The following is a 540-nucleotide window of genomic DNA, read 5'->3' as shown; positions in this document are numbered from 1 at the left end:
TTGGTTTCTCGATTTATATTGTATAATTTCGTCATAGTTGTGAAGTCGTTTGGTAATCATTGTTATGTTCGGGAAAAACCAATGAGCCATCTATTTGTCTCTAAATTTGCCAGAGGGTTTTCTCCCAAAAAAGTTTGATCCTAATCCAACAGTCTTAGCTTGATTCATCTACATCTCATTATTTGCGTGTAGAAAAGGGGTGAATAGATAAAATTATGTGTTGTTCTATGGCACATTTAATTTCCCTATGTCAAACATTTCATTTATCTATGATAAAGGAGAAATTAACTATGTGCATACGTACACATCTTATAAGATAGCATCGGAACTATACATGACACTCTTACCGCCGTACCCACGGGATCGAGCCAGGTGCCATACCATATACTCCCTCCGTTCCAAATTGCATGTCGTTTTGGCTTTTCTAGGTTTATAGATATTATTATGCATCCAGACCTAGAAAAGTCGAAATGATTCTACAATTTGAAACGGAGGAAGTACACCAGTTGGCACGTCCCCTGGCTCCCCAGCTATCGCCAA

The sequence above is a fragment of the Setaria italica genome, chromosome II (genome assembly GCF_000263155.2).
Source record: "Setaria italica strain Yugu1 chromosome II, Setaria_italica_v2.0, whole genome shotgun sequence".
NCBI lineage: Eukaryota > Viridiplantae > Streptophyta > Magnoliopsida > Poales > Poaceae > Setaria > Setaria italica.
Note: the sequence above shows the minus strand (reverse complement) of the source record.